The sequence below is a fragment of the Hoplias malabaricus genome, chromosome 1 (genome assembly GCF_029633855.1).
Source record: "Hoplias malabaricus isolate fHopMal1 chromosome 1, fHopMal1.hap1, whole genome shotgun sequence".
Classification (NCBI taxonomy): Eukaryota; Metazoa; Chordata; class Actinopteri; order Characiformes; family Erythrinidae; genus Hoplias; species Hoplias malabaricus.
This window is the reverse complement of record NC_089800.1, coordinates 80,029,983-80,040,371: the sequence shown is the minus strand read 5'-3', so window position 1 is coordinate 80,040,371 and position 10,389 is coordinate 80,029,983.

Below are 10,389 nucleotides of genomic sequence, written 5' to 3'. Positions count from 1 at the left end.
GTGTTCTACATGGCTGCATCTGAATGTCTGGCTTTTTTTTCCGGGTTTGAGGGGCTCACTTGACCGCCCCTTTCTGGCGCACTGAGAGAGAGAGGAGAGAGGTTAGAGAGCTGCTCAGGACTGTCACTCACACACACTCACTCACACACACACACACACACACACACGCTGACTCCTCTGGGAATCCACCACTGCATCGTGTAAAGACAACAGCCGACAGCACGGCGCCACAGGGCCCTTCACAAAAGGGCTCCAAATGCCAAATGCACAGGGTGAGGGTCATTCCAGCCCCACCCTCCAGGTTTATATTCAGCAACATCAGAAAACACCTCTGACCTCAAACTAATCACTGTCCGAATCTGCTTCATTTTCAAAGTTACGTTGTCATTTTTTTAATTGTATTCGTTTAATGTATATGTAAAAATAGCACCTCTACTTGTCACGGTTGGGGTGTAGGGCAAGGTACGAGGAGCAGGGACGGAGGTAAGTGCAGGAGATTTTAATAAAAGGGAGAACTAAACACAAACCAAGAAAGCTAAATGCTAAACTAAGGCTAATCAAAACAAAGGGACTAAACACTGAGCAAGACATAACACAGCAAGACCACAAACATACAGCGGCCCACAACTAGGAAACACTGACAAGGACTATATCAAGACAAACACAAACAAGAAACACCTGGGAACTGATAAAGATGTGTGAAACACAAGGGAAGGGTATCACATGACCTGGGAACAAGCATGAAGCAGACACAAGACACACGACAAGGGGAGAACAAACAAGAAACACTACAAAACAGAACACAAAACTAGGCACGTTGCACTAATAATATAATTCCCTTTTGAACACACACACACACACACACACATGTGTGTAACTGAACTTCAAATGTTTCATTACCCTTGAGACATGTTTATTATCATAATAAACTAAATCTAATTTAAATATGTAGCAAAAGACAATGATATGTAACAGTCAACAATCTGATGTGCACTTTAACCTTTAACTGCTGTTTAAAATTAAAAATACGAGGATTTCATATTCTCTGTATTTCCATAAACAACTTCTGTGATTAAATATCTCTAAATTTATAATCAATAAAGTTATTTTTAAGAAAACACATTTGTTTCACATTTGAAACAATTACAATCACAGAAAAACAAAGTTATTGAGGGCCCTGTGCAAATATAAGGCACATCATAAAGCACTGGGTGTGGATTTCAAATTATTTGTGCGTATATCTATATATATATATTTACAATATGTAGCACACACATAACAGAGGATTCATATGATTCTGACGGTAGGTGACTGCATATGTGTACATCTCTATCAGTGTATATTAGTTGTGTGTGTAACATATGCACAATAAATATTAGTAAAACATGGGTGAGTGTTTAAATACCTTCCAGTGAGTGATTTAAACAGAACCTGGTTCTGTCGGTGAGAGCTGGACACAGATCTGTTTATAATGTTGATTTATGACTGAATTATTGGTCCCTAATTTGAAAATGTCAAGTTAAAATATGTTAAAATGTATATTCATGTAGATGGCGTTTTATGGCGTATATTTCAGATTTCTGTAGAGTTTTGATGCAGTAAACAAACAAAGAGTGTCATGATCCAGATTTTAAAAAGATTTTAAAACTACACAGAAAAATCAGCTTGTTATTTAAAAAAAACAATTGTTTAATTAATTTAATTGGCTTTTACATTTTGTGTGGCTTATACACACACACACACAGTACTGTGCAAAATATGTAGGCAGCATTTTTATGAGAGTATGAGATTTAAAAAGCTATTTGTCTGAGCAGTTAAAAAACAAACAAATAAACAACAAATAACACCCAACATTAGAATAAACCCAATCACATTACTCCAGTGTGATCCTCTGTGTGTGAATGTGTTTAACTTTGTCCAAACCTCTCCTCGTGGAGTGTGTGTTGTTTGAGGTTATCATCCAGTACCTAGTTTTAACGGTGAATAAATAATGATTTTAAATAATGCGTGCTGTGGATTTAACAAATTCATACAAATCAAGGAGAATCTGAACAAACTTCTTCTTGTTCTTCACCTACTACTTTATAGAAAAACAATATCTTACGTTTCTTATTTGTTTTATATTATTATTTGTTTGTATTTAATTATTTTTTTTAAACAAGACCAATGCTCACTGAGAAGGCATTAGTTTAAATATATATCATTATCTTAGGTGTGTAGGACTTCAGCACTGTACTGTATACACACACACACACACACACACACACACACACATTAATGTACTATATTATATTTTAATTTATTATAAGTATTCGTTTACAAGAATCACAAGGACACATCAGAATCACTTACGATGGACAGAGATGTGGACACAGTTGAGTGTTTTTCTTTTTTAATGAGAATGAAAGAGCAGAGTCCAGCTGTAACTGTGGTCGTAAGGTTCACTTGTGTGTCTTAGTTTAGTTTTAAAGCTGCAGTGCTTCTCATTTTCCTGGGGCTTTGGAGCATATGAAATAAACTGTAGTCAAAATAATGAATAATACATAATAATAATAATAATAATAATAATATACATTGTAATGCAACATAATATCTTGCAGTACCTGTGCCTAAAAACAATGAAAGTGCAGATTGAAAGTGTAGAACAGACAAAAACTGTACTAAAGTAAATGTATTGCTGTTTTAAAATAATTACTGACGTATAAATTACTTATTTATTTATACAGTGATGATGCATTTACTCCCATAGTCCAAACACATGTGGGGGGGGTGGAGTGAGTGTGTGAAACTGTCCACAGGGGTTTGTGTGTGTGTGTGTGTGTGTGTGTGTGTTCGCGTGAGTGACTGGGTGAGTGTGTGAAATTGTCCACAGGGGTTTGTGTGTGTGTGTGTGTGTGTGTGTGTGTGTGTGTGTGTGTGTGAGTGACTGGGTGAGTGTGTGAAATTGTCCACAGGTGTGTGAGTGTGTGTGTGTGAGTGTGTGTGTGTGACTGGGTGAGTGTGTGAACCTGTCCACAGGTGTGTGTGTGTGTGTGTGTTTGGGAGTGACTGGGTGTGTGTGAGCCAGTGGGTGAGTGTGTGAAACTGTCCAAAGGTGTGTGTGTGTGTGTTTGTGAGTGACTGGGTGAGTGTGTGAAACTGTCCACAGGTGTGTGTGTGTGTGTTTGTGAGTGACAGGGTGAGTGTGTGAAATTGTCCACAAATGTGAGTGTGTGAGTGACTGGGTGAGTGTGTGAAACAGTCCACAGGTGTGTGTGTGTGTGTGTGTGTGTGTGACTGGGTGAGTGTGTGAAACTGTCCACAGGTGTGTGTGTGTGTGTGTGTGAGTGAGTGGGTGAGTGTGTGAAATTGTCCACAGATGTGAGTGTGTGAGTGACTGGTTGAGTGTGTGAAACTGTCCACCGCTGTGAGTGACTGGGTGAGTGTGTGTTCCTGCTCTGCATCCAGTGACTCTGGGTAGGTCCCGGATCTAAATGGATGCTGATCTGGACGAAGCTCTTACAGAAGATGAATGGATGAATGACTTGTGATGAATCCACACCAGAATCTTTCATTGGCTGAGGACAATCTGCCACTGACCACTGTGGACGCTCTAGAAGACGACTACCACAAACCGGTAAAGCGCCCCCTCAGGCAGGTGTGTGTAATAAAGCGGCTGTTCACTGCTAATATTTTTCAGGCTCCAAACCGGAGATTTAATTTATTTCTTTGAAACCTGGTTGTTGTTGGGCTCGGCCGTACCCGAGGTCTCGTCCTCTGCCGTGTCCTTTGATCGTGGCTGCTCCTCTGTTCTCTCAGACTCCATCTCCATGGAGATGAAGAAGGCTCAGTGCCCGTGCGCAAAAAATAAACCCATCTGGGTCAGCATTCATAAAGCAGCTCGGAGGAGGAGCGGCCGGTCTAGAATCCGCGTTTTCCAACATCCATCATCGTAATCAGTGGATCCTAAATCAATATTCCTGCTTGTTCTCCGTGAATGGAGGCTCTGGCCTTGTCGGAAGCCGGCGGGCCCGTGCATATACCTGTACCTAATGGACGTTATGGTTATGCTTTGTGTACATTATGTGCGCAGCCCTGCCCTTGCTCTGCCTTGCAACCTTCGCACGACAAAATGAGGCCACAAAGCTACTGGTCTGCAGGAAAATGCCTCAAGAGTCTCTTTCTCTTACTTGTCAAAGGCCTCCCTGGTCCTTGGCCCACATGTCCATTAAAGGCCCCCTCCCTTTGTTCAGAGAAATCTACTTTTATCCCTGTACCAGCCCCTGACGCACTGATGAGATGAGAGCGGGATTCAGGGTAATTGTGGTTGATTGTATGGCTGTGCCGCCGATCAGGAATTGAAGAATGGTTTACATATCTGAGGTCCTTCCCCCCCTTAACGTGCTGCTCCGCGGAGGTTTGTAATTTGTCTACCTTTTCACACCTGAAGGTCCTCATCTCGTCTTTATTCTCGAGAGGAAACAAAGACCGGGCTACGTTCCTACAGCCGGCGAAGGAGACGTCTGCAGCCGCAGCTCCTCGTCTACACTATCCGTAGGACGGCAGGGATGTTTACAGAGCTGGGAACTGGAGGTGAACGATTAACCCTTTAAAAGAGACACTAAAGGGAGAGGACAGAGGCTCTGGGGACGAAGAAAGTGCAATCACGTCTACGGAAGTCATGGGCAAGACTGAAGGGTCCTTCTGAGCTGCGGGGCTTGAAGTTTAGGGGTGACTCAGAAACCATTCTCTTCATTAATTTAATTTAGGGGCTTAATTTTGTTCAAGGCTGTGGAGGGTGTACACACACACACACACACACACACACACACACACACGCATGCACTTGAATGCCCCTGCTTCAAAACTTTCAATTGCACCTTGGGCCGGACTTTGCCAACTCCTCAGTGAACCCTGATTGTGATTTGGTGTGATTGAGAGGCGGAGGAACGTAGGTGTTGCCGAAGGAAAAAGACAATACAATTAAATGATTAATGCGCCACGGGACCACGACAATTAAAACTATTATGGAAATTAAAATGACATTATGTCACAGCGGAGAGCTGATGATACCCGTGTTGTCTTTTTAAAAGCAATTTCCATAATTCCAATAATTGAAATCATAGCATATTCATCCATTTACCGGGTGAGGGGGGCTAAGAGCGGCCACTAATGAAACCCAATCATTAGCATCCAAACAAAGTAATTGGCTAGTCCTTTATCTTCAGAGATAGGTGACAAGGCACAATCACCCCCCTCCATCAGAATGCAAAAACAAGTAATTAAACCACAGACAACGATGCTCCCAGCTCGCTGCTCCTGTGCTGAGCACGTTTGAAAACAGCACTGATTGCCTTGATTAGAAACCTTACTGTATCCTCCGCTGTTGTTTGTGCTTATACTTTTTAGGGACGGGGCGCAGCAGCCTCAAAGAAGCGCATCTGAGAAGACAGATCTGCTGTGGAAATGTCATCCTGCGACAGTTTTTTTTTTTTTAAATGTAGTGAGATGGATATTGTCCGTTTGGACCCAGGCGTCACTGGTGTTTCTGAAGTCTGTTTCATTTTTTATTAACTTGTCAGGGAAGTGTTTTAACTGAGCAGGTAGTGTCTCTGTCACAGCTACAGGGACCTGGAGGTTGTGGGTTCGAGTCCCGCTCCGGGTGACTGTCTGTGAGGAGTGTGGTGTGTTCTCTCTGTGTCTGTGTGGGTTTCCTCCGGGTGACTGTCTGTGAGGAGTGTGGTGTGTTCTCCCTGTGTCTGCGTGGGTTTCCTCCGGGTGACTGTCTGTGAGGAGTGTGTTGTGTTCTCCCTGTGTCTGCGTGGGTTTCCTCCGGGTGACTGTCTGTGAGGAGTGTGGTGTGTTCTCCCTGTGTCTGCGTGGGTTAACACCAGGTGCTCCGGTTTCCTCCCACGCTCCAAAAACACACGTTCGTAGGTGGATTGGAGATTCAAAAGTGTCTGTAGGTGTGTGTGTCTGTGTTGCCCTGTGAAGGACTGGCGCCCCCTCCAGGGTGTGTTCCTGCCTTGCACCCAGTGATTCCGGGTAGGCTCCGGACCCACCGCCGCCCTGAACTGGATAAGGGTTACAGACACTTAAATATTTCTAACATTTTTTAGTTTTGAATCATCGTACCATCACTGAGTGCGCTCCCGTCCACTGGGGGCACTGTTTAAATAAATACACACAAAGTTTCTTAGGCATCTCGAAAACTGCTACAAAAACAGCTGTAATTAGCGACTGTGCCAAACAAGCAAAAAAAACATGACCTTCTCTAAACTTTTGCACCTTAAATTTTGGTTTATGGTTAAGTTTATGCTGTGCAGGTACATAAACAGTGCCAAATATATGAGTGAATCCTGGGAACGGTCTTTTAGTCAAATTTGAGAGCAGGCTGTTGAGCAAACAACCCCCCTCCCATCCCCCACAACATCCTTAATGGGGTTTAAGTGTGTGTGTAACATCAGACCGATCACTGCTTTGGTGATAAAACCTTCCACAGTTTAGATTCAGACCTGGCCAACAAACAGAGCACTGAGCAGGTACATAGTTTGGTCCCCGAAGCATAAACAGAGTCAATGTACCCCTTTAAATAACATGGGCCTGATACAAAAATACATCATTATCTTTTTGGGAGTGATTGCAGGTCTAATGTCTTTAAAGCCAGCTGTATGTGTTTAACGAACAAATAAAACACACCAACTCAGTTCCTGTCATTTCTATTAGCCAAGGTCAAAATATACATAACACTATAAGCTCTTTAAATTCATAAATGAAACATCAGAGGCCTATTAATTGACATACATCAAATAAAGTGCTACCTTGACTGTAAGAGGCAATGGAGAATTCGCAGGGGAATGGTTCGTTTTAAAGGCTTCATGAGATCATGACAAAAAAATATATATCGCCGCAGTCCAATTAAATACAGGTTCCCAAAATAGTAACTTTACAGGAAAAACCCTTTAAAATCCAATTAATTTTGGAGCATTTCTATTGGTCCGTTCATTGTGAAATATTCACAAGACGTAAATCAAGTGAAAAGCACGTTTTCTGTTTGAATATTTTCTAAAATATATATATATTGTTTGTTTATTTTATTCTGTAAATTTGCTCTTGATTTTTATTTTTTTTTTATCTTTTTTTTTTTTTAAATCCATTCGAAAGAAATAATCAGCTTTTAATCTATGTTCTTTGTCTTTCCTAAATCTTCAGAGGTGCCACCTCTAGACTTTGAGGATGGTACAGGAGCGAGGGGTCTGAGGTGTTGAGTATAAAGTTAATTAACGAGAGTGGGAGAAGGAAAGAGGGACAAGACTTTACAGGATGAAGGAGAGAAAGGTCTACACAGAAAAAGTCTGTAAGTGTACCTAGGGGCCCATTCTTTCATCTCCTCCTTGGCGTATTTCTATGGGTCCTCGTACCTGCCCTGGAGTCGCATGCCTCCAGCCTGAGAGGCTCATGGGACCCTCCTCGACGAGAGTCAAGAATAAGAAATCGGGTGGAGGGGGGAGGGTCTCCCCTTCTTTCTCATTAGCACCTTTCCACGCTCCATCTTCACCCGGCTCTTCACTTTTCCCATCCTCCTCGGCCTCCTGCCACGCTCCGTCTCCTTCATCTTCACCTCGCTCTTCACTTTTTCCCATCCCTCTCAGCCGCCTCCTCACCTAACCTTGTCTTTTTCTGGGCACACCCCGCCTCCATCCTAAGGAAATGAGAAGAAGATGCATGGTGGTCGAAGGCCACATTCTTCTCTCTCTCTCTCTCTCTCAACCCACCCTCTCCAGCTCGGCTGATGAGGCCAGGTGCCACAAAAGAAGCAGGAGAAAAGCTCTGACCCCACAGCCTCCAATACTATCTCCCCTCCTGTACACAAAGGCCTGCTAGCATTCTCCAGGGATGCGCTTCTTTTCTCTCCCTTTCCCTCGCCGTGCCGTTCACTCTTCTTTAATGTTCTTCCTCTCTTCGTCCACGCCGCTGCTTCCATTTCTTCCTGCTTGGTGAATGGAAAAAAAAATCGTCCTTGGGTGTTTTTTTTCTTCCTCCCCTGCCCAGATGAATCGATTCACGTTTGTACACACTTGATCTGACCCCGTGACAGTCAGATAGTGTCTTCTGTAGGTGTGTGTGTGTGTGTGTGTGCATGCGAGGGGTCACGGTCCCATTATCCCAGTGCTCTCCTCTGGCTTAGCCGAGCTGAGCTACGGAGACTGAGCCATATCGGAGATGAATGTGAAGCAAAGAAACAGAGAAAGAGACGGAGAGGTATATCTATGATCGAGAAGGAAGATGAATCCTCTGCGTTTCTGAGCTCACGGTAATAAAAGCAAATGATGATAATTGCTGCCACTTGTGGACACAGTAGAGAAGTAGTGGACTGAAGATCCACACAGTGGGGGGCTTATTTGTAACAGAAAAGAAAATCAATATCGCCCATTTTGATTGATTACGTTACCTCAATTACAGCCATTTCCTATTTGTCATAAACCTATCTGTTGGCATTGTTCTGAAAGCAGACCAGCGTCCAACAGCGTGCCCAGACTCGCGGAGAAACCGAAATGCTGCCACAATGAAATAAGACAAAAGAAACCTGTGACCCTCCGCCCGCTTACCTGTTAGCATGAATGCTTTTTAATTGCTGGTGATTTTTCACTTGTTGCCATTTGTCGCACACCTGAAGCAAACTCGGAGAGGAGACTCGAAAAAGAGCAGAGAAAGCATCGCAGGAGAGAACAGGGTGCAGACGGAAAGAAAAGCCGAAAGAATGTGTTTGATTAGAGCTAGCGTTGGTTAGCGTTTAGCTGCGGCGTGGAGCAGGAGGGCCATTGTGTTCCCAGTGTTGCAGAGCTCTGGATGAGTGTAAGAGAAAAGGGGGAGAAATGTTCAGACTGACATTCTCTAATCAAATACAGCAATCAGGAGCCCAGAAGCAGCAGCATTACGCCATTTACAACTCTTTTAATTTATAATCAAAAACTGAGCTGCAGAAAGAGAGAGAGAGAGAGAGAGAGAGAGAGAGAGAGCGAGAGAGGTCCAGGGCATTTACGTCTCTCTTTTACAGGGCCGATGAGAGCAATGAAGAATTAATCAGTGGCCATTAGGCTGTATTTACTCACCACTGTGGGGGATGTGATCAGTCCTGCACTCACTTTAAACCCACTCTCTGTCTTGCTCTCTCTCTCTCTCTCTCTCTCTCTCTCTATGTGATAAATAATCTGATGCATATTTCTCCTTGACCTCTGTAATGGGGGTCAGAGCAGAGGTAGGTGCAGCGTGCATCGTGTGCTTGTGAGAGTTTATTTTTTGAGCAAGCGTGTGTTTGCGTGTGACCTCAGCTATGAATGAGGACCTGAATGCGTGTGAATGCACCGAGGCATTTTAAAAGTTTTAAGTATTGAATGAAGTCAGTGCCACCAAGTCTCAAAATGTGTCTTGAGTCAGCGGTAAACAAGTCTCACACCGAGTCTTGAGTCTGTAATATAAGCAAGTATAAAGCTGTCTCAGGTCAGTAAAAGCAAGTTTTAAGTCTCGAGTCAAATGTAGAAGCGAGTCAGTTCAATTCCAGGTACCGGACAGAGAAAATTCATTCACAGCTGAGGTGCCCTTGAGAAAGGCACCTAACCGCCAAAAGTGCTCCCCGGGCGCTGAGGTGGTTGGCAGCCCTCTGTGTGCACTGCCCCTATTGTGTGTGTAAGAATTGCTCACTAGTTTATGTTGACTACCACAGATTGGTCAAATGCAGAGAAGCAGTTTCCAGGGGGATCAATAAAGGAGTTTCTTCTTCTGAGTCTCAAGCCACTACAATCAATTCTCAAACTTAATCTCGAGTCACTAGAAAAGGAAGTCTCAAACTTGAGCCAAGTACGATCACGTCTAAAGCCGAGTCTCGAGTCAATACGAGCAAGTCTTAAGATGAATCTCAAGTCGCTAGCACAAGTGATTTTTATGCCGTCGTAACACCAAACAGTTTTCTGAAGTGACTTTTCACTGAAGCAGACACATTTCCAGTGTCAGATTTAAATCATGTGAGTCTTGTTGGAGTTGCTGAGTGCTCCTGTTGTCTCAGCTGTTGTCTCATTCTCATGTTGACGTTTCTGGTCTTTACTCGTGCAAATAGTGATCCTGCAAGATCCTGAGCGCATTCACAGCCTGAGACTTAAAACCTTATTGTTTTTTGTGAGAGGGAGAAAGTCGTTGATGCTAATGTTAATGCAGTGTTTACAGCAGTAGAACGGCAGTAGGTAGAGAGGCAGTAAATTAAATTTCTGAGCTACATCAGCCAGGCGCAATCAAACACCCAGAACCACTCGACCACAACAAACTAGAGTTCAGACACGGTGTACCCAGCCTTCGAAACTCAAGCCAGAGTACATGGGGTTATCCTCTACCTGCCAAAGTCATAGGCCTTGCCCC